Source organism: Herpailurus yagouaroundi, unplaced genomic scaffold (assembly GCF_014898765.1).
Source record: "Herpailurus yagouaroundi ecotype Mexico unplaced genomic scaffold, PumYag 166, whole genome shotgun sequence".
NCBI lineage: Eukaryota > Metazoa > Chordata > Mammalia > Carnivora > Felidae > Herpailurus > Herpailurus yagouaroundi.
In genome coordinates, this window is record NW_024412407.1 from 29450906 (window position 1) to 29474186 (window position 23281).

Below are 23281 nucleotides of genomic sequence, written 5' to 3' on the forward strand. Positions count from 1 at the left end.
CTGTGTCTTCCTCTCTCTCTGCCCCTCCCCTGTTCATGCTCTGTCTCTCTCTGTCTCAAAAATAAATAAACGTTAAAAAAAAAATAAAAATAAAAATAAAAATTACTTCTAGTATGTCAGGAAACCTTTACTAATTTAGAGATGTCAAACAAAAGATTAAAGATAATGCAATTACTGGGGGGCCTGGGTGGCTCAATCAGTTGAGTGTCCAACTTCGGCTCAGGTCATGATCTTGCAGTCTGTGAGTTTGAGCCCCGCGTGGGGCTCTGTGTTGACAGCTCAGAGCCTGCTTCAGATTCTGTGTCTCTCTGTCTTCCCCTCCCCCACTCACACTCTATCTCTCTCAAAAAATAAACATAAAAAATTTCTTTAATAAATAAATAAACATTAAAAACAAGACATGCAATTACTATATTAATGCACCCAATCAACAAGAATTTAATGAATGCCTACATGCCAGATATTGTTCTAGTTGCCCAGGAAAACACAGGAGAGATAAAGTAAAATTCTTGTTCTTATGGAACTTATATTCTAGTGGTGGTGAGAACATACAGGCAGTAACTAAACAGTAAATATACAGTATGTTAGTTGGTGAGGAGTGCTACAGAGAAAAATTAATCAGGGAAGCGTGAGTGGATGGTGATTGGGGGAAGGAGCTAGCTGTTTTATACAGTTTTATCCAAAAGAATCCCCAGTAAGGGTTCAAGGAGGAAAATAAATAAATAGATAATCCTCAGTGAGAAGATGGCATTTGAGCAGAGATGGGAAGGAAGTAAGGAAGTATGTGGGTATTTGGGCAAAGAATGTCCAGGCAGAGGAAACAGCAAGCACAGAATCTCCAAGGAAGGAGCATGCGTGGTGTGTGTGAGGAAAAGCAAGAAGGTCATGGGGCTGGGCCAGACTAATAAGAGTTGTAAGAGATGAAGTCAGATAAGTGGGTGGGTGTGGTGGGCAGGTCAGATCACGTAAGTACTCCTGTAAGACGTAGCACTTTGAAAGATCACCTGGCTGCTATTTTGAGAATATTACTGTTGTGGCTGGAGACAGGACAGAAATACGGAGATCAGTTAGGGGGTGTCTTAGATCAGGCTGCTATAACTGCTATAACTAAGTGGTTTATAAATAACGGAAATTCATGTCATGGTTTGTGAGGCTGAAAGTCTGAGATCAGGGTGCCAGCATGGTCAGGTTTTGGTGAGGGCTCTCCTCTGGGTTCTAGATGACTGATGTCTCAGTGTAATCCCAAACGGCAGAAAGGAGGCAGAGCTCTTTGGGGTCTCTTTTATAAAGAGCGCTAATCTCATTCATGAGGACTCCACCCTCATTACCTAATTACTTCTCAAAGGCCCCACCTCCAGGTACCATCACAGGGAAGGTTAGGATTCCAACATATGAATTTTGGGGGGACACAAACATTTACTCTGCTTCAGGAGGGATTATATTAAATCTAAAGATGATGTGACTTAGAGTAGATTTTGTTTCATTTGAGGTATTGGGAAATGGTTGGCTGTTACAAATAAAACTTCTATGAACATTTATGTGTAAGTCTTTGTATGGTCATATGTTTACATTTCTCCTGGGTAAATACCTTGGAGTGGAATGGCCAGGTCACATGATAACTATACATTTAACATTTTAAGAAACTGCCAAACTGTTTTCCAAAGTGATTGGTCCATTTTATGTTCCCACCAGTAGACTATGAGAACTTCAGTTGTTCCATATTGTTGCTAACACGTTTTACACTAATTGTAACCACTCTAGTACATACATAGTGGTATCTCATTGTGGTTTTCATTGGCATTTCTGTAATAACTAGTGATGTTGAGTGTCTTTTCATGTGTTCATTTTGCCACCTCCATTTCTTCTTTGGTGAAGTGTCATTTCAAATCATTTGCCCACTTTTAAAAATTGTATTGCTTGATTTCTTATTGTTGAGTTTTGAAAGTTCTTTATATAATCTTGATGCAAATCCTTTATCAAACACATGATTTGCAAATATTTTCTCCCTGTGTGTTTCTTGTCCTTTTATTCTCTTAAACAGTATCTTTTTGAGGAGCTGAAGTTCTTAATTTTAAAAGAAAAAGTTAAAAGAAAATTGGGGTCCATTATTCAATCTGGAGTCACATGTTGCCCTTAGTTTTTATGTCTCTTCAGTCTCATTTAATCTGGAAAAGATCTTCAGTCTGTTTTTGTTTTTCATATCCTTGACATATTTAAAGAATACAGGCCAGTTATTTTTGTAGAATGTTCCTCACTTTGGGTTTTTTTTATGTTTCCTCATGATTAGTTTGAAGTTTTTTGGCAGGAATACCACAAAAGTGATGTTGTGTACTTCTCAGTGCACCATATCATGAGGCACATGATATTGACTTGTCTTAATTCCAGTGATATTAACTTTGATCACTTGGTTAAAAGTTTTTCTGTTGTAAAGTTCTGGGTTTTTTTTTTTTTTATGTTTATTTATTATTGAGAGACAGAAAGGCACAGAGCATGAGCAGGGGAGGGGCAGAGAGAGGGAGAGACACAGAATCTGAAATAGGCTCCAGGCTCTGAGCTGTCAGCACAGAGCCTGATGTGGGGCTCGAACTCAGAAACTGTGTGATCATGACCTAAGCTGAAGTCAGTCGCCTAACCAACTGAGCCACCCAGGCACCTTTGTTTTTTTTTTTTTTTAATGTGTATTTTTTAGAGAGAGACAGAGCATGAGGGGGGTGGTAAGGGGTGGAGGGGGGAGGGTCAGAGAGAGAGAGACACAGAATCCGAAGCAGGCTTCAGGCTCTGAGCTGTCAGCACAGAGCCTGATGCGGGGCTCAAACTCACGAACCATGAGATCATGACCTGAGCCGAAGTCGGACACTTAACTGCCTGAGGCACCAAGGCGCCCCTGTTTTTCTATTTTTAATCAATGAATTTTGGGGGGAGATAATATTTTGTAAGAGTATGTAGACCTCTTCACCCATTAGTTTAAGTACCCATTGACAATTTTTGCCCAAATCAATTATTATGATGTTTGTTGTATAAAAGCTTTTTCTATCCCTCATTCATTCATTCATTCATTCATTCCCTTATTCATTCCTATGCTTTCTATATCAGTATGGATTTGTGGATTCTTATTTCTCTTAATAGGTTTTAATCTGTTAATATAATTATTTTCTTGCTGAAATTGTCCCAGATTTGGCTAGGTAAATAGGTTCCTGTGCTTTTTTGACATTCCCACTATGTTTGAACCGCTTTTTTACAGTGGCATGACAAGATGTTTGAGGTTCCTCTTATATTTTCTCTGCTTCAGGCTGGAATCAGCCATTTCTCCAAGGAGCATTGATTTCTTTTTATAGACAGTATGTTTAGAAGCTAAAATTTGGGCATTAATTGTTCTTATTGCAATTGGGAACTGATTACTTCTAGGCTTTCTCAGCAGACAGTGCTAAGAAATATTCTTATTATATTAAAAATCATATATTCATACAGTTCTTTCCTTTTAGAATGAAGTTATAGTGTTAAAATGCCATGCTCAAAGGTGACTTGAACAGCCCTTCCTGACTCTCTCCCCCACTCTCCCACCTCAGGGGTAGTTATGTTATTCTTTTGAATGCAATAAGAACACAATTATTATTATATTCTTTAGATACTAATAGTTTGTATTCCTTTTAAGGGTTAAAATATATTATTATTTTATGAATATTAAAAAGTAACATGCTTCAAAAGTTGAAGTGATAAAAATGATAAACTTAGAGAAGTATCACTCTAGTCATTTAAGTGAGTAGACTTCTAGCTTTCTTAAAACCTTCTCACAAACTATGCCCTCCACCTGCTCATTTCTACTTTTTAGCCTTGTTTATAATTCTTCAAACTCCAGGCTCAAGTCAAATGCCATTTCCTTAGGGAAATCTTCTCCCTGTAAACATCCCCCAACCCTAACCACCCCACCCCCCAAAAGAACTGGATCTTCTTGCTATTAAATCCTCCAAACATTTTCTTCATGGCACTGATCACGGTTAACTCTTATAATAAATATTTATTTCTTTGAATCATGGCTACCTGGCTCACCATGCTTCAGATTCCATGTATAGCAAATATTTGTTGAAGAAGTGAATGTACATCAGAAAAAAATTAAGGTTTAGGTTACTATGTAGTATCAAAATTAAATATAATAAAATTATGTGGCCATTTTAGCTAATTCACAGTTACTTTAGCTTTGTTTACAAATTCACGTATCTTTGGTTTTTTGGTACAACTATAAAAATTTAATGTAAATATCAGTCTGGCCTTGAATAATTGAAAGTAGTTGTATTGGCAAATACCAGCCTATGCTTTTTAACTAACAAAATTATACAAAAGGAAGATTTTTTTTTTTGAGAGAGGAGGGGTACAAGTGAGCGAGGGGCAGAGAGAGAGAGAGAGAGAGAGAGAGAAGTGGGGCTCACCTGGGGCTCATGTTTTACCCAAAGTAGGGCTCATGCTCATCTGAAGTGAGACTTGTGCTCACCAGATGAGGGGCTTGAGCTCACCTGATGTGGGACTCAAACTTATTAACTATGAGATCATGACCGGAGTCAAAGTCAGATGCTTAACAACTAAGCCACTCAGTTGCCCTAGAAAAGGAAGATTTTTAAGGAAAGAAGTGTGAATAAATAAAATAATTGCTATATTTCTTGTTGCTAAGTAGAGGAAACAAATGGAGTGAAGTAGGAGATAAAAAGAGCCATTATTTGACAACATGAAAGATAGCTATTTTGGTATATGACTGAAAACACTTTTCATTATTTTTGTCATGTTTTCCAATATTACTGCAAATATACTTAAGACCCTAATGCAGAGCAAATGCCTTTAATTTCTATGGCCAATAAGTAGAATTTTATCTAAAATATCCCAAGCAACCATTCTTTTTTAAAAAATTAACTTTATTTTACATAATTATTTTAAATAGACTTTGTATTTTAGAGAAGTTTTAGATTAATGGCAAAATTGGGAGACAGATACAGAGATTTCCCATACATCCCCTGACCCACACGTGCATAGACTCCCTCATTATCAACATCCCCCACTAGAGGGGATTATTTGTTACAGCTGATGAACCTCCATTGACATATTATTAGCATTGGAAGTTCATTGATTATATCAGGGCTCACTCTTGGTGTTGTACATTCTATGGGTTTTGACAATTTCATAATGACATATATGCACCGTTATAGTATCATATAGAGTAGTTGCATGCCCTAAAAATCCCCTGTTCCCTGCCTACTTACAAACCCCTGGCAACCACCAATCTTTCTATTGTCCATAGTTTTAGTTTTTTTCAGAATGTCATATAGTTGGAGTCATAGTATAAAGTCTTTCAGATTAGCCTCTTTCACTTAGTTCTATATATTTAAGTCTGTTTTTTCATGGCCTGGTAGCTCCTTGCTTTTTAGCACTGAATAATATTCCATTATCTGGCTGTACCACAGTATATTATCCATTTACCTACTGAATGAAGGACATCTTTGTTGCTTCCAAGTTTTGCCAATTCTGAATAAAGCTGCTATAAATATCCACGTGCAGGTTTTGTGGGGACATAAATTTTCAACTTTTTTGGGAAAATACCAAGAAATATAATTGCTAGATTGTATGATAAGAGTATGTTTGGGGCGCCTGGGTGGCTCAGTCAGTTAAGCGGCTGACTTTGGGTCAGGTCATGGTCTCGCGGTCCGTGAGTTCGAGCCCCGCGTCGGGCTCTGTGCTGACAGCTCAGAGCCTGGAGCCTGTTTCGGATTCTGTGTCTCCCCCTCTCTCTGACCCTCCCCCGTTCATGCTCTGTCTCTCTCTGTCTCCAAAATAAATAAACGTTAAAAAAAATTAAAAAAAAAAAAGAGTATGTTTAATTTTGTAAGAAACCACAAAACTGTTTTCCAAAACGGCTGTACCATTTTGCTTCCCACCAGCAATGAATAAGGGTTCCTGTTGCTTCATGTTCTCACCAGCATTTGGTGTTGTCAGTGTTTTGGATTTTGGCCATTCTAATAGGTATATAGAAGCATTTCATTGTTTTAATTTGCATTCCCTTGATGACATATGATGTGGAACATCTTTTCTTTTTTAAAATTTATTTTGAGAAAGAGTGCACGCACACTGAGAGGGAAAGGGGCAGGGAGGGAGAGAATCCCAAGCAGGCTCCATGTTGTCAGAGAGCAGCCTGACATGGGGCTCTTTCCCACAAACCATAATATCCTGACCTGAGCCCAAACCAAGAATCTGACACTTAACCAGACTGAGCAGGCCAGCCACCCGGAAGCATCTTTTCATATGCTTATTTTCCATCTGTATATCTTTTTGGTGAGATCTCTGTTCAGGCCTTTTGCCCATTTCCTAATCTGGTTTTTGGTTTTCCTACTAGTGAGTTTTATTTATTTATTTATTTATTTATTTATTTATTTATTTATTTAAAAAAATTTTTTTTCAACGTTTTTATTTATTTTTGGGACAGAGAGAGACAGAGCATGAACGGGGGAGGGGCAGAGAGAGAGGGAGACACAGAATCGGAAACAGGCTCCAGGCTCTGAGCCATCAGCCCAGAGCCTGACGCGGGGCTCGAACTCACGGACAGCGAGATCGTGACCTGGCTGAAGTCGGACGCTTAACCGACTGAGCCACCCAGGCGCCCCCCTACTAGTGAGTTTTAATAGTTCTTAATATATTTTGGCTAACAGTCCTTTATCAGATATGTCTTTAGCAAATATTTTCTCTCAGTCTGCGGCTTGTCTTCTTATCCTCTTGACAGTGTCCTTCATAGAGCAGAGTTTTTAATTTTGGTAAAGTCCAGCTTATAAATTATTTCTTTCAAGGATCATGCCTTTGGAACTGTATCTAAAAAGTCATCACAAAATTCAAGGTCATCTTAGATTTATAGGATCTGTGCTGATGTATCCTCTTTCATTTCTGATAATAGTAATTTGACTTCCCTGTTTCTTTTTCCTAGCCTTGTTAGAGGCTTATTGATTTTATTGACTTTTTCTAAAACAAAACAACAAAACAAAACAAAACAAAACAAGCTTTTGGTTTCATTGATTTTCTGTATTGATTTCCTGTTTTCAATTTCATTGATTTCTGCTCTGATTATTATTATTTATTTCTTCTTGCTTACTCTGGATTTGCTCTTCTTTCTTTAGTTTCTTAAAGAAACTTTGACAACTGATTTTAGATCTTTTTTCTTTCCTAATATATGCATTCAATGCCATAAGTTTTCCTCTTTGCTCTGCTTTCATTGCATCCACAATTTTAATAAGTTTTATTTTCATTTAGTTCAAAATACTTTTTAATTTTTCTTGAGATATCTTCTTTGACCAATGTATATTTAGAATTGTGTTTAATCCCCTTGTATTTTGAGATTTTCCCAGCTATCTTTGTGTTATTGCCTCTGAGCTTAAGTCCAGTGTGGTCTGAGAACAAACATTTTGTGATTTATATTTTCAAAAATTCGTTAAGATGTATTTTATGGTTCAGAAGTTGTCTATCTTAGTGAATGTGTCAGATATTAATTTAGGGAAATTCTCACTTATTACTGCTTAAAATTGCTTCTGTTCCTTTCTCTCTTTATTTCCTTCTAGTATTCCCATTATGCATGCATTTCACCTTTTTTAACTGTCCCACAGTTCCTGGATATTTTGTTCTTTTTTTTTTCCCCCAGTCTTTTTCTCTTTGCATTTCAGTTTTGTAATCTTCTACTGTCATATCCTCAAGCTCAGAGATTCTTTCTTCAACCATGTCCAGTCTACCAAGTCATTCTTCATATCTGTTACAGTGTTTCTGATCTCAAGCATTTAAAAAAATTTTTTTTAACATTTATTTATTTTTTTTTTTTGAGAGACAAAGAGAGACAGAGCATGAGTGGGGGAGGGGCAGAGAGAGGGAGACACAGAATCTGAAGCAGGCTCCAGGCTCTGAGCTGTCAGCACAGAGCTGGACTTGGGGCTCAAACTCACAAAGATCATGACCTGAGCTGCAGTCAGATGCTTAACCAACTGAGCCATCCAGGAGCCCCTCAAGCATTTCTTTTTGATTATGTCTTAGAATATTCATCTCCCTGCTTACATTATCCATGTGTTCTTATATGTTGCCTACTTTTTCTTCGTTAAAGCCTTTAGCATATTAATTTTAGTTATTAAAATTCTTGGTCTGATCATTCTAACATTCTTGCCATATCTGACTCTGGTTCTGATATTGTTCAGGCTCTTCAAACTGTGTTTACTTTTTAGTATGCCTTGAACGTTTCTGTTGAAAAGTAGACATGATGTACTTAGTAAAAGGAACTGCAGTAATTAAACCTTTAGTAATGTAGTGATCAGGTGCCCAGAGAGGGGAAGCCCTGTTTGGTCCTATGATTAGGTCTCAGCCTTTTGGGGAGCCTGTGCCCCTCGACTGTGTACTTCACCACTACTTCTCAGTGGTGGGAAAGGATGGGCTAAGTGGGGGCTGCGGTTGTGTATTTCCCTTCCCTCAGGTCAGGTAGGATCTGGTAAAACTCTAGTAGGTTAGTCTCTGGTGAAGTAGTTTCTCATGGGGGCAGACTTTGTTAAGAACACAATACCCTGGGTGGTTCAGTTGATTAAGCATTCGACTCTTGATTTCTGCTAAGGTCATGATCTTATGGTTTGTGACTTCAAGCCCCCTGTCGGTCTCTGTGCTGGCAGTGCAGAGCCTGCTGGGGATTCTCTCTCTGCCATCTTTCTCTCTGCCTCTACCCTGCTTGCTCTTTCAATATAAATAAATAAACTTAAAAAAACAAAAATAAGAAAGAATAGAATACCACTTGCATATTTCAAATAATTTTTTTTTTTTTTACATTTTATTTATTTTTGAGAGAGAGAGAGAGAGCACAAGTGGAGGAGAGGCAGAGGGAGAGGGAGACACGGAATGTGAAGCTGGCTCCAGGCTCTGAGCTCTCAGCACAGAGTTTGACGCGGGGCCGGAACTCACAAACGCGAGATCCTGGCCTGAGCCGAAGTCAGGCACTTAACCGACTGAGCCACCCAGGCTCCCCGCCCCTTGAATATTTCAAATGGTTCCTTTTCTCTTTTCCCTGCAGGAAGCATGAGGGGTTCTTCTGATATTCACTGTGAGAACCTGGTAGCAGTCCCTGAGATGAAACTCACAAAAGCGCGCCCTCCTCCCCTTAATGGGTCTTTCAGAGATTTTAACCCTCAGATTTGTCCATACTGAGATTCCAGGAATTTGTCAGTTACAATTCAGGTTTTCTTCTTGTTCCTGTGAAGGTCTGTGCTTATAGGTTTCTGCTTTATTGAACTGTGATTCTCTGTATCTGCTTGTTTGTTTTCCCAGTTTGGGAGATTAGCAGTTTTCCCTGTGATCTCATTTCTCTGATGAATGTTAAGAAGAGTTGTTGATTTTTTCAGATTGTTTAGCTTTTCATTAGCTGTTCGGATGGAATGGCAACTTCTAATTTGTTTATTAATTTTTTAATTTACATCCAAATTAGTTAGCACATAGTGCAACAATGATTTCAGGAGTAGATTCCTTAATGCCCCTGACCCATTTAGCCCACCCCCCTCCCACCACCCCTCCAGTAACCCTCTATTTGTTCTCCATATTTAAGAGTCTCTTATGTTTTGTCCCCTCCCTGTTTTTATATTATTGTTGTTTCCATTCCCTTCTGTTCATCTGTTTTGTATCTTAAATTCCTCATATGAGTGAAGTCATATGATATTTGTCTTTCTCTGACTAATTTCGCATAGCATAATACCCTCTAGTTCCATCCACCTAGTTACAAATGGCAAGACTTCATTCTTTTTGATTGGAGTGGCAACTTCTAAGCTGCACTGTGCTCGAAACTGGAAGTCTTAACTGCTCTGTTTTAAAGGATCATTGAGGTTAGAGGCCGAAGCAACTTTACTGTGAAGGTAATAGAGGCTTTTGTTTGCATTCCCTTTCCAAGGCCCTGAGAATGTCCAAGCGATGTGTTTACATGGTCAGATGATTTGTAAAATTTGCAAACTTTGATCTATAATTGGTTAAGACTCCTGTCTCCACACAGACTCTCCCTCACATTTCCTCTGGTGTCCGCCATACTGGGACTGCAATAATGATAGTCACTTCTCTGTATAATTAGCCACCTCTTTGAAAGAATTGCTTCCAGAAAATCCTGCTGCCCACCTGGCATAATGACACAAAGCTTCAAAGTCAGAAGTTATATTGTGATACGCAGGTGTTCTATAGTGCCAGGCACTGCAGTATGTGGACAGCAGAAGAGGAAAACGTTTTTAAAATAGGAAGCCAGAAGCTAGTTTGTGGCAAATACTTCTAAACATCAGAAGTGTAGAATTATAACCAGAGCATCTACTTCTCATTATTGCCTCATCAAAATGGTTGCTCTCTCCCGTCAGGAGAGTTAATGCAGAGTGTACAATTATAAATGCATCATGTTTTTTCCTTTTTTGGATGAGAACCACGCAAAATAACATTTGTCCAAGAATTCCTGTGTTTATAGGTCACAGACTTTAGAAATATTACAGAGAATAAGCCTCTTGACATAGTGCTTACTGCATTCCAATATGTCAGATCACTTCTTAGAGTATCTGACATATCTTGTCCTTAGAACGTTGTGTAGTTCCAGATGAAATCGTACACAAAATTGCCAACAGTGCAGAAATATGGACTGAAAAAATAAGTACTCGGATGGCAAAATACCTACATGTATTCATCAACTTAGTCAATGTAGTATAAGAGTAATTTGATTATGCTTCATGCAGTTCTGCATAAGGTAGCAACAATTTTTTTTTAATTTTTTTTTTTTCAACGTTTATTTATTTTTGGGACAGGCGCCCCTAAAACATAGTTTTAAATTGTTGCTACCTTGGGGCGCCTGGGTGGCGCAGTCGGTTAAGCGTCCGACTTCAGCCAGGTCACCATCTCGCGGTCCGTGAGTTCGAGCCCCGCGTCGGGCTCTGGGCTGATGGCTCAGAGCCTGGAGCCTGTTTCTGATTCTGTGTCTCCCTCTCTCTCTGACCCTCCCCCGTTCATGCTCTGTCTCTCTCTGTCCCAAAAATAAATAAACGTTGAAAAAAAAAATTAAAAAAAAAAAAAATAAAACTATGTTTTAGTTCCTCTTGTGTTACAATTAATTTTGCATATATTTTTCAGAATAGAAGCAAAAAAGGAAAAAAATATTAGAGGGATTTATCAAGTAATTAACAAAGTATTATGTTATTTTTCTGTATTGTGTATTTCTGTATTTGTGGAGCATATATTTTCTGTATTTTGTATTTTCTCTTCCCACACATATATTTGCTTTTATTCCCAATTTTATATTTGTAGTTTTGTGTTCTTTTCCTTAAAGTATGTCCCTTTAGGCCAGAAAATATCTGGCCCCACAGAAACTTAATCTTCCTTTGTTTGGGTGAACTAAAAATGTTTCTGTCCTATGAAAGTTAGGTGTTTTCTGTTAACCCTAAAGATAATTAAGCACACAAATACATATTGCCCTTTTATCAACAATGCACTCCAATATTTATGAGATAATTGTTCAGCTTTCATTTGTGTGTATACGTTCGGATTATGAATTAACAGAAACTGGGCCAATGGAGAACTTTTAAACACCACCCACCCCCTTCAGAGATGGGTCTTCTTTTTCCCTTGGTGAAGGTAGACAGCATGCAGTGGAAGATGAGTCAGAGTTTTGAGCCAGCTCAGGAAACAGAGGGAGATAGAGCTGGATGGAGAACTAAATTAAGAAAAAAAAAAAAAAGGAAACGCAGCTAGATTCTACTGTTGCTTTTGGTATTAAAAATGGAGCCGAGAGATATGCCTAGGAATTACCTACTGAATACAAAGAAACCAAAAAAACCACTGAGTTGAAGTTTGAGAAATGATGAGACCCAGACGCTAAACATCTATGTAAAAAAAAAGAAAAGAAAAGAAAAAGAAACAGAAAAAACCCTAAGGAAATAAAAGGAATAGAAAACAAAAGATCAACTGGACGAAGGGTGACTGTCAAGTAGGAAGCCCTCTTGGAAATAATTTGAAAAGAACAGTTGGTTCCCTTCTGACCAGTTTTGATATGAGAAGTCCAAGCCTCTGCTACTTGCTTTTGTCCAGCCTCAGCTTTTGGTGTCCCTTCTATGGGGCTCACGTATCTAGTGAGCAGAAATAACATTGTGCTTCCATAATTCCCACAGAGGCTTTGCCACTGGATCTCTTTGAGGCTCTTACTCACCTTTCCTTTTGGGGCTTATTTATTTCTGCTTAAGGAGAGGTGGGAGTTGAATTTGCTACTGGCAGCTCAAGTGTCTGAAGCTCTTTGATGTTTTCATCATGGTTGAAAAATTCAACGAATCTACAGGTTATGAAATACGTGCGACAAGAGTACATGGGAGAACGGATAACAAAATCCCCAATTTGAGGACAGGGTACTTACTAGGTGCTAAGGCAGGCGTTAGTATCATGGTTGGCACCTCCAAAACAGTGTAAAAGGCTAGTCAATCGAAACACCCAAAGCTTCACCATTCATTCTTGTGCATCATTTCACTGTCCCCCTTCTACCTTAAAAGATGATAGGACTCTTAAGAATTTTGGGGAGTAATCAGGTTACTATTACTGTTACTATTACAACTATCAAACCAGTTCATCAAAAAAATTACAAATTCTGAGCTGCATTAAGAAATAAAGGGTCAGTATTTTAGCAAAACATCCCAAAGTCTCTGCACGACAAATTACCTCCTCTGGAGAGCTGTAATAATATGACCCTGCTGAGTGTCACCAGATGCTTGTTTTGAAAATATTTTGCATTTCTTAGATGAAGGGCACGCTTTAACACTCCAGATTATAATAACACGGACTTACATTTCAGCTACTTCAATTCACATCAATCTCACAACTTGGCAGAAACGTTTTCTACCCAGTCTGTGTTTGTTCTGGTCACACTGAGAATTTTATTTTTAGAAAAAGGTGTTTAAAACAGAATCACAACCACAGATTTTTAAAAAAATGTTATCTCGAAACTTATGAATGCTTTTCATATTTCAGTCTTAGGAAATAAGAGTTAGTTAATTTCTATGGAATCTTCTACCTTGCTTGAATTGGAAAAGGAGAAAATAACACAAAAGAAATAGAAATACATCCTAGCAAACTCAGAGAAAACTTTTCTCTCTCTTTCCTTTCAGGGGTAAAGTGTAAGGGTGGAGAACTATTTGTTGTTTTCTGCTAGGATTGTGTTTCATATTTTGATGTAAATTTTGCTCTTGTGTTTAGAGGCCTCTCCATAAAGAAAGAAAGGAAAAAAAAAAACCCTGAATACCCAGAAATGCTTATTAAATCTAACAGCACACCTGCTGCAGATTAAATGCCAGTGGCTCCTTGACTCATACGGCTTCTTTTCACATCCCAATATCTTTTTTCACTGAGGTGTATCATTTTTTACTGCAGGAATCCGGAGAAACATCGGAGTTAGACATGCAGGCCAGTTAAAAGCAAACAAACCTTAACACTTCAACATTTTTGAGAAAACATTTGAGCTTGCAAAGCTTCTGATACTCGTTGCCATAAAACACGGTTGTGATTCTTCTGATAATCATGCACAGCCGTGCCTCCCCAACCCCTCCACGGTACTTGGAAATTGTTAAAAAAAATAAATAAATCTTACCTTGCTATCTCAGAAGAATAAGAAATAAGAAAGCTCTCTTCTTCCAAAGGCAAGATCTTCTTGATAGATACCTCACCACTGTAAGCTACTTATTGTGGTTTATTTTTATAGTCCCAGACCCTTATGGAGGGAGGGGCCTGATGAGGACCTCGACTGAGGGCAGAGCTGAGTGAGGGAATCCACAGCTGAGGTAGACGCAGCTGGGAGAAAAGAGCCCTATTTGGGAAGATGGTGTTATCCTCGGGAGAGGGGGGGGGGTGGGTGCCAGTCCAGTGTGTGGTAAACAACTGCAGAATTTAGGGACCCCCACCCCCCCCACCCCCCACCCCCCCCACTCTCCCGTGAAGCTTGGCAGGGGTCAGAGGCAGGTTGTAGGAACAGGCATTTGTGTAGCAAATGAGGAAAAAGAGAAAACCCTGAAACGGTAGCTGGCACGCGGCCCAGGCCAACACAGCTGTGGTCAGGGAGGCTGTGGCCTAGCGGCAGGAGACAGGCTAGACACAGGTCATCACGTTTAGCAGCGCAATACATTTTAAGGCCCTGCTGCCTAGTGTGTCTGAGCCTCTACGGGGGTCTAAATGCAATCCGCTCTGGTTGCAGTTATGGCCAGAACTCAAGTTGTTGGTGTCGGGGCCTGCGGCTGAGACATTTAGAGACGTTTCTGACAAGAGCCACTTGCATGGTTTCCCTAAATCCACTTCTGTCCCATTCCAGTCTATTTTTAGCTGAGAAGTTGGAGGAGTCCTTAAAAATGTATCTGATAATTTCACCCTCCGCTTAAATTCCATCCAAGGTGTTCCTTTGGCCTTTAGGCTAAAACCCAACCTCAACAAGGCCTACGGGTCTGTACATCTAGCCATTCTCCCTGTTGATTTCTGCCCTGCAGCCACAGCTTCTCCCCAGCTGTTCCACACACATGCTCCTGCTTTATATACTGTCTACTCTGCCTGAATTTCTCTTCCCTGTTTACTAGCAGAAGAAGCCCTCTTGTCCTTAGACTTGTCAGTCAAAAGTCACTTCCTCATGGAGGTGGGGTATGTGAGGTCCCCTGTTTCAGCCTCTCTTGTAGCTTTTGTTTCATATTCAATGCATTTACCACAATAGTGATCAAATAATTAAGTGTCTAGAAGTGCATGGGTGGCTCAGTCATTTGAGCATCTGACTCTTGATTTCGGCTCAGGTGGTGATCTCACAGATGGGGGATCAGCCCTGCTTTGGGCTCCACACCGAGCACGGAGCCTGCTGGGGATTCTCTCTCTCCCTCTGCTCTGCCCCTCCCCAACTCTTTCTCTCTCAAAATAAATAAATGAACATTAATGTTTGTTATTATTATTATTATTATTATAAACATCATTTAGTTTGAGGGAGAGAAAGTGCACAAGAGGAAAGGGACAGAAACAGAGGGAGAGAGAGAGACAGAATCCCAAGCAGACTCCACGCTGCTAGCCGAAAGCCTGACGCGGGGCTGGAACTCATGCACCATGATATCACTACCTGAGCTGAAATCAAGAGTCAGATGCTTAACCTTCTGAGCCACCCAGACAACCCCCTCATGGCCACCTTTTAAAAAAAATAAACATTAAAAAAAATTAATTGTGTAATTAATGTTTGTCTTCCTGGCTGGCTGAAAGCTCTATTAGGCTAAGACCACATCTGTGTTGCATTCCACTGTGCCTATCTATCATAAGTCCTTTTGCAAAGTAGGTGTTTGGTGAAGAGTTACTGAATGACTGTATACACAAGGATTGTCTCATCATCATTAGATCTTAATACAGTCAGTAATCTATTTTGCCTGTTTACAAGGCCAGCCCACTGCAAGGACTGGTCTTAGTAAAGCATCATATCATGTGATATTACATCAACTAGTATAGCATAACAATACATGTCGATGGATTGCTTTGTATACAACTAAACCCATTTTTTTTTCTAAATTTCCTTTTTTAGAGTTGGAAAAAATACCACTTACAGAAAATGAAAGAGAAAAGAGACAACAAAATACCACATCAGTCTTCTGGAATTGCTAAGTCAAATGAATACTCTGTATTGGTGACTTTTCCCATGATCCATAAGGCACTAAATCTAATGCAATTTCCCACAAAATCACATCAGTCTATGAACCATTATACTCTCAGTAGCATAGAAGCTTTGGAATGTTGCAAGAGGCCCTTATCTCAACTCTCTGTGGTAATGCATTGGAACTGAAGTGAAGCAAATCAATCCACCAATGGAGAGAGGGTAGAGTGTGTAGTTTCCTGCCTGCTATGTCCAGTCAAACATTGTCAAAAACCACTGCATGTGTGGTAGGAGTGGTAAATGGCTGTTCATCCAGTTTCTAAAACGTCTCTAGAATCTGTTCCCTCTTTCTACTTCTGTTCATACTCTGAACTATCACAACCTTGGTTTGGACCCTTTGTCATCCCCATTATGGGCTATTTTAACGTCTAACTAATTGCTTTCTGGCCTTTCATGTCTCCTTTCTCTAATCTTTCCTCCTGTCCTACAGCCAGAATCCGTGTTCTGAAATGTAAATATGGTCATTTAAGTTCCCTAACCAAAGATCTTTTCTGACTTTTAGATGCTTACATGAGCAATTTTAAAACTTGAAAATAACAGCTGGCTTCTACTTTCAAATTAAAAATATAAACGAGATGTATGAAAGATACAAAGTGGAGTGGAGTAGGGTGGAGGCCGGAGCTTTGGTCTTTGGACCCACCCTGTGCTCCCATTATGGTGCTTCTTTGGAAGCTGTTGGCCCATTGGATGCCCTGGTTGTCCTCAAAAAGGCCAATCTATTCAGAAAAGCATTCATGAGATTTCACAACCTGACCACACTTTTTCCTTCTAGCATAATGTCTTGCTAGTCCACTTGTGAACTTTCTAGCCCCTGGACTTGTCATTCTCCAACACGCCATGCTTTTTCATTCATTTTCACCTTGGCATAGGCTGTTAGTGCTGACTGGAAAGGCCATTCTCTGCTGGTGAAATATAGGACCCAGTTTGAAAGTCATCTTTTCTGAAGGCTTTTCAGACTTCCCCAGTAAGAGCTGGGATCTCTCCATCCCCAGCACTGACTCTGTACTTAGGCCCATCACAGCACTTAGCATGCTATATTGTCTGTCTCCTTATTTGATGGCAGAAAATATTTTATTCATCTTGGTGAAACGAATGCTTTCCTAACACAATGTCTGGCTTATAGTTAGGTGTTTGCCGAATACAAGACGATTCTGTTCCCTTTTCCCAGGACGTAAAATTCCTAAGGGATGAATTCAGACTAACTCTTTCCTCACTGCCTCTTCCCTTCCTATGCAGTATGGGCTGCTGTAGATTGAATGTTTGTATCCCCCCCCCCCAATTCATATGCTGAAGTCCTAATCCCCAATGTGATGGTATTTAGAAGTGGGAGGCAATTACATCATAAGGGTTGAGCAGCACCCCCCACCCTCCACTGAATGAGATTAGTATCCTTATAAGAAGAGATGTGAAGGATATGATCTTTCTCTACCACGTGAGGATACAGGAGAAGGTGGCTGTCTGCAGGCCAGGAAGCAGTCTCTTGCCAGATACCAAATCTGCTGGCACCTTGATCTTGGACTTCGCAGTCTCCTTGGAGAAATACATGTTGTTGTTTACCCATCTAATTTATGGTATTTGTTATAGAAGCTCAAGCTGACTAGGATACATATCTACATATTTAAGATGCTGCCTTTCTTTTTTCTCTGATTTGCACAGACATGAATATCCCTCTCTTGGACTTTGAACCACTAAGAAGAGCCTAGGGACAGAGTGGGGTCACTCCTAAGTGCACTAGAGGAGAAAATGTAACAGTGGTGTCAAGGCTAAAAATAAGAGATCTTGGAGAGAAAAAATTGTGAGAGACACAGAATTTGTTCTTCCCTGTGTGGCATATAGTGAATACGAATTTCTAAAAATCCAAAATTCAGATATGCGAGAAAGAAAAGTTTTAGATTTCTTTTTTCTAAATTCCAATTTACCATTTATTTAGAGACCCTATTCTCCCTGAGGGCAGTAACCACAACTTTAGTAAATTCCTGGCAAACTCAGTCACTGCAAGTTTTAACTCAGATGATTCCCCGGTTGCATTTAAGTAGCCTCCTGGCTCCAGGGATGAAGCAGTATTTGGGTCTCAGACAGCAGTTGTCCATGCTGTTATTTGCTGTAATCATCACGTATGGTTTCCAGATGTAGTCACCACTTACAGTAGCTTCTATCGAGATGTTGATGTTCCTACTAATCCCCAGCTGTACGGTCCAAGCTTCCTTATGCTGCCCTGTTCCCTTGTCACGACTACAAAATTCTTTCAGGTGTCTGCACTCTGTCTTTTTGTGGGGGTTGTTGTGACTCTAAGCTGGTTTGGGCTTGTACAGCTTTAGATTATTTTAGGAAATAATAGTAACCACCACAAAAGCGGTTTACTCTCCATAAATTATGCCACAAGTGCAGACCTTATTAAAAGAACATTTATTAGGAAGCAGTCTTGAAAATATTTATACAAACTATAAGACTGATGAAGTCCCAGCTCTCTGTTCTTTTGGAGCGTTCTGACTACCTCTTTGCATGAAATGTTTACTTGAAGCAGATAGAACAATATGCAGAGGCAGGATCCTGTGCTCTCAGAGTGAGCATCAGGCAACAAGGAGTCCTCTGACTCAATGATCGTGCACAGGTTCATCTGTGGGTCAAGCCTCAGGCCATATCCTTATTGGTACAAGGAACAGGCCTGGGTAGATTTTCATATTATATTAATTAAGCTACGCATCTCGAGTTCCACTCATTTCCACAGTGAGACCCTATTTTCTAACATTCGTTATGCTAATTAGAAAAGCTTCTGGTATTTACGGAGATATGGATGGTAGAAGGTGTATATTCATATTGGCTGGAGTGTGGGCTTCCTGATTTGCATGCTAACTGGCTGCCCCTGGGATTTTAATTCCTGATTTGGGTAATCTTTTAGTCAGTTTGGGTTACGGTAACAAAAGTGCCATAAACTAGGTGTCTTAAACAGCAAGTACTTATTCCACACTGTTCTGAGAGCCCGAAGTCCAAGATCAAGGCGCTAACAGATTCAGTGTCCGGTGAGAAACTTCTTCCTGGCTTGTAGACAGATGTCTTTCTGTTGCGTCCTCCTGTGGTGGAGAGCAGAGAGATAGGACTGGGCGAGAGCTCTTTCTCTTCTTAGATGGACACTAATTCCATCATGGAAGTTCCACCCTCATCAGCTAATTACTTCCCAGAGCCCCCACCTTTAAATACCACATTAGGGCTTCAACATACGAACTTCGGCAAGACAAACATTCAGTCCCTACCTGGAAACTAGCTGGACCTTAGGTTGTAACTTATACCAAAAAATCTTTAATATTACATTGGTTATGCTAAAGGATTTTATATTTGTTCCCTTCATACTCTGCCATAATAACCATCCTTTTGGGCAGTGGTGGACCTGTGTTAAATTGCCTGGGTTTGAGTGGAGGGTAGAGTGGGATGGAACAAGGATATGTGGATTAGTACTTCAAAATACTATTTTACTTTGTGAGTGTACTTTGCTTTCTTGAGAGGAAACATAGAAGTCTGTTTTCTCATAAACCTTCAGTAGGAGGTAGATAAGCCTTTTGGATAAATGTTAACATTTTTCTTTCTGACAAGGAAAGCCCACTGACAAGTTGGGTAAGAGAAAAATTTAAACTGACCTGATCTAATTTAGAAAATAAATCTTGGAGATTTTCCTTTCTTAACATACTGTAGTTTATCCTCATTTTAATTAATCATTACACAGCAGAAGTTTGCCTTTTCTAATTAACACATAAAAAGACAGTGATTATAAAGAACCTTGAAACATCTTAATTCCAAGGTATGGAAACCACGCATAGAGGAAAAATAATTTTAAGAAACTCAATAGTAAGTATCTGGCACACAGTAGGGCTTCACTAAACATTTGTTTTTGAATGAATGATTGAATAAATAAAAGTCTGATACTAAAAGAGTCAAGTCTGTGGGTATTAAAACACAGGCAAAGTCTGGCAACCTTTTTGCACATTAGAAACTTGTAGATGATTGAGAGAATTTGTTTCTGTGGAAGTTATCATAGAGAAAACTACACTCTGCCAGAATCTGATAGAAGAATTAGGATAAAGCATCTCCAGTGACTCCCTCAGATCTGTCCCTTTGAACTCAAAGCTCAGAGTCTTGGGGTCTGAGGCATTTTGATGGGGACCGAGAAACTGCTATGGAGACAAGAGGTGAAGCACCAAGAAGGCTTTGTCCTGCTTTGAATGCCAGAACACAGAGTAAGGCAGAAATTGCCTATCAGAAGAAATTTAGTGTGCTGCCTGGGTGGCTCAGTTGGTTAATGTCCCACTCTTTTTTTTTTTTTTTTTTAAGTTTATTCATTTCTTTTGAGAGAGAGACAGAGCACGTGAGCAGGGGAGGGGGCAGAGAGAGAGAGGGAGAGAGAGAAACCCAAGCAGGTTCCACACTGCCAGTGCAGAGCCTGATGTGGGGCTCGAACCCATAAACTGTGAGATCATGACCTGAGCCAAAGTCAAGAGCCGGGCACTTAACTGACTGAGCCATCCAGGCACCCCATCTTCCCACTCTTGATTTTGGCTGAGGTCATGATCTCAGGATCATGGGATGGAGCACTGCATTGAGCCCCTTGTCAGACTCCACGCTGGGAGCTGAGCAGGCTTAAGATTCTCTCTCTCCCTCTGCCCCACTAATGGGTGCTTATGCACCATCTCTCAGAAAAAAAGGAGAGGAAAAAGAGGGAGGAGGAGGAGAAGGGGAAGAAGAAATTTAGAAACATTTACTGAACTGTGACTTCTATGGTGGAGTAATTTATTTTTTTAACTTGGTTTTCCTTTCTTTCCTTTTCTTTTTTAAATCAAACTAATGCCAGGATAATTTAAAAGATCAAATAATTTTATAAGGCTTATAACAATAACAAAAGTCCCTCCATTACCTCTCTCTATCTCTCTTTCAAAGGGGTAACTAATTTTTAAAAAATACTTTATTATTTAAAAAAAAATGTTTAGTTATTTTAAGAGAGACAGTTCGGCCATTCTGTCAGCACAGAGTCTCACATGGGGCTTGATCTCATGGACCATGAGATCATGACCAGAGCCAAAATTAAGAGCCAGATGGTTAACTGACTGAGCCACCCAGGGACCCCCAAAAGATTTTATGTATGTATGTATGTATGTATGTATGTATGTATGTATGTATGCATTTTTCAATTTACATCCAAGTTAGTTAGCATATAGTGCAACAATGATTTCAGGAGTAGATTCCTTAATGCCCCTTACCTATTTAGCCCATCCCCCCTCCCACAACCCCTCCAGCAACCCTCTGTTTGTTCTCCATATTTAACAGTCTCTTATGTTTTGTCCCCTCCCTGTTTTTATATTATTGCTGCTTCCCTTCCCTTATGTTCATCTGTTTGTATCTTAAATTCCTCATATGAGTGAAGTCATATGATATTTGTCTTTCCCTGACTAATTTTGCTTGGCATAATACCCTCCAGTTCCATCCACATAGGTGCAAATGGCAAGATTTCATTCTTTTTGATTGCCGAGTAATACTCCATTGTACATATATACCACATCTTCTTTATCCATTCCATCAATGGACAATTGGCCTCTTTCCATACTTTGGCTATTGTTGATAGTGCTGCTATAAACATTGGGGTGCATATGTCCCTTCAAAACAGCACACCTGTATCCCTTGGATAAATACCTAGTAGTGCAATTGCTGGGTTGTAGGGTAGTTCTATTTTTAGTTTTTTGAGGAAAACTCCATACTGTTTTCCAGAGTGGCTACACCAGCTTGCATTCCCCCCCAGCAATGCAAAAGAGATCCTCTTTCTCTGCATCCTTGCCAACATCTGTTGTTGTCCGAGTTGTTAATGTTAGCCATTCTGACAGGTGTGAAGTGGTATCTCATTGTGGTTTTGATTTATATTTCCCTGATGTTGACTGATGTTGAATGTTGTTTCATGTGTTGGTTGGCCATCTGGATTTCTTCTTTGGAGAAGTGTCTATTCATGTCTTTTGCCCGTTTCTTCACTGGATTATTTTTGTGTGTGTGTGTTGAGTTTGATTAAGTTCTTTATAGATTTTGGATACTAACCCTTTATCTGGTATGTCATTTGCAAATATCTTCTCCCATTCCGTCTGTTGCGTTTAGTTTTGCTGATTGTTTCCTTCACCGTGCACAAGTTTTTATTTTGATGAGGTCCCAATGGTTCATTTTTGCTTTTGTTTCTCTTGCCTCTGGAGACATGTTGAATAAGAAGTTGCTGTGGCCGAAGTCAAAGAGGTTTTTGCCTGCTTTCTCCTCTAGGATTTAGATGGCTTCCTCTCTTATATTGAGATCTTTCATCCATTTTGAGTTTATTTTTGTGTATTTTTAACTAGTCTCTACGTGCAATATGGGGCTTAAACTTACAACCCTGAGACCAAGACTCACATGCTCCACCAACTGAGCCAGCCAGGTACCCCCAATTTTTAAATTATTTTTTTTAAGTAATCTCTACACCCAACTTGGGGCTTGAACTTACAACCCTGAGATTAAGAGTTGCATGCTCTACCACCTGAGCCAGCCAGGCAATGGGCAACCAATTTTAACTCTTTTAGTATTACCATGCTTATATTATTATTTCCTAATTTTTCAATTTTAGGCATTATCTATTAACTTCTTATCCCTCTGCTTCTCTCCCATTTTGTTTTTGTAAGGGAGGAAACATAATTTTCCCTCTACCCTTGTGAGTTCTTGGCTGAGACTCCTATAATAAAAGGGGAGGGTAAGTGAATTTTAAAAAAGACCAATGGGCCATTAGAACAGATAATAGGTATGATAGTAGGTGACAAAGTTTGTCTGGGTTGGGGTGGTGTCCACCTGTCATCTCCTCTCCTGTGATGATAGTCAATCTTCCCTGGTTAATGAAACTCCCCAGGGAAGGGATTTATAACAATTGAGCTCCTTTTAAAGGCTCTTTCAGTAAATAAGGGGAGCTCAGAGAAAACCTCTCCCTGCATTAGCTGTTTTTACTTTTTTTTTTTTTTTTTGTGAGAGAGAGAGAGAGAGAGAAGGTGCAAGTGAGTGAGGGACAGAAGGAGAGAGAGAAGCGCGTTCACCCGAAGAGGGACTTGAGCTCACCCGACATGGTACTCAAACTCGCGAACTGTGAGCTCATGACCTGAGCCAAAGTCAGACACTTAACGACTGAGCTACCCAGGTGCCCTTGTGTTGGCTGTTTTTTCAAGTGCTCACAGGTCAAAAATAATTAATATATGGAAATGGCATATTTTGGGCTGGCATATATCATCATATATTTCTTTGTTAAATCATTATTCAGTATTCATTCTCATTGGACTATGTAAATATTAGTTCCATCATGTAGTATGATTACATTTCCTTTCTGGTTCAGCTTTTTTTCCCTCCTTGGACTGTTTGCCTCAGTTTTGTTTGTTTGATTGTTTGGCTTTATATGCATTCATCCCCTATCTTCCACGGAGTTACAAATCTCACTATATTTAAACACATCAGGCATTTACTTGGTTTCACTGTTTTCTGGCACACGCAGGGTATGTTGCAAATGAGAGCATGAGGGTCCTGAGTTTAGATCACTTGGTTTGA

At 39.5% G+C, this 23281-nt stretch overlaps 1 long non-coding RNA gene across 1 annotated transcript; it reads left to right on the forward strand.

Moving 5' to 3' along the window:
* The first annotated feature begins 4405 nt into the window (after window positions 1–4405).
* On the forward strand, window positions 4406–22887 carry LOC121038858 (uncharacterized). Its single transcript, XR_005794539.1, has 3 exons — window positions 4406–4447; window positions 21406–21409; window positions 22788–22887. It is a non-coding gene; the product is annotated as an uncharacterized LOC121038858 (long non-coding RNA).
* The last annotated feature ends 394 nt before the right edge of the window (window positions 22888–23281 follow it).